Source organism: Myotis davidii, unplaced genomic scaffold (assembly GCF_000327345.1).
Source record: "Myotis davidii unplaced genomic scaffold, ASM32734v1 scaffold2147, whole genome shotgun sequence".
Taxonomy (NCBI): domain Eukaryota; kingdom Metazoa; phylum Chordata; class Mammalia; order Chiroptera; family Vespertilionidae; genus Myotis; species Myotis davidii.
In genome coordinates, this window is record NW_006297892.1 from 9,701 (window position 1) to 10,647 (window position 947).

Sequence of the window (947 nt, forward strand, 5' to 3'; positions counted from 1 at the left end):
CACCCAGCCTTCCCCGGATGCGGACTGTCCCTTCTGCTCACTCCGCACTCTCCCCAGTTACAGAGCTCAAGCCCAAGGAGGCACCTCCTTGCACAGACTCCCCAAGGCCCAGTGTTGAAACTCTGAGCTGGCGGGGTGACGGGGGAGGGACAGGCATCCCCAGCTTCAGGTGGACACAGGAGGACTGAAGGCCCGCCCAGCTTTTCCCATCACTCACCTGATTCCCCTGTAAACCCAGGGGCTCCACGCTCACCAGGGGCACCATTTTCTCCTCTGAAACCTGGGGGGCCTCTTGGCCCTGCAGAGCCCTGCATGCCTGGGGCACCCACTTCTCCTGAGGAAGGAACAGATTGAGACAAAGGCTGTTGAGAATGTGTGCAGCCTGGATCATTTCCTCAGCTCCACATGGAGAGGGAAAACTGGGGGGCTGTGCACCCCACTGTCTGGGCTCCTCCAGATGTGCGGGTGTGGGTGGCAGGGCTGGCAGTAAGGGCTGCCAGTGGTGATGGCCTGGCTTCCCTTGCACACTGAACATCGTTAGGTCACATCATGGGTTGCCACTATCACTCTTCCCTTTCCCTTTCGGACCTCCACACACCAACCTCCTACCTTTGGGTCCAGGCTCTCCTTTGGGGCCTGGTTCACCTTGTGGTCCCACATTCCCCTGCATTCCTGAGGGACCCTCTGGTCCAGCCGGCCCAGGCACACCTGGAGGTCCCGGAGGTCCTGCAAAAAGGATCAGCCAGTCAGTGCACTGAGTCTTCTCAGAAGGGGGAGAGCGTGAGAAGGTGAGAGCAGTCATAGAGGTCAGAGAACAGCACCATCCTACAGACACTGCCCAGCAGTATTACCGCCTTCCCTGTGTGAACCCAGCGCCCCCCCAGGGCACCCTCCTCCCTGGGATGGGTATGTGTATCCTCCTGCATGGCCTAGTGGCAGGCATTGCC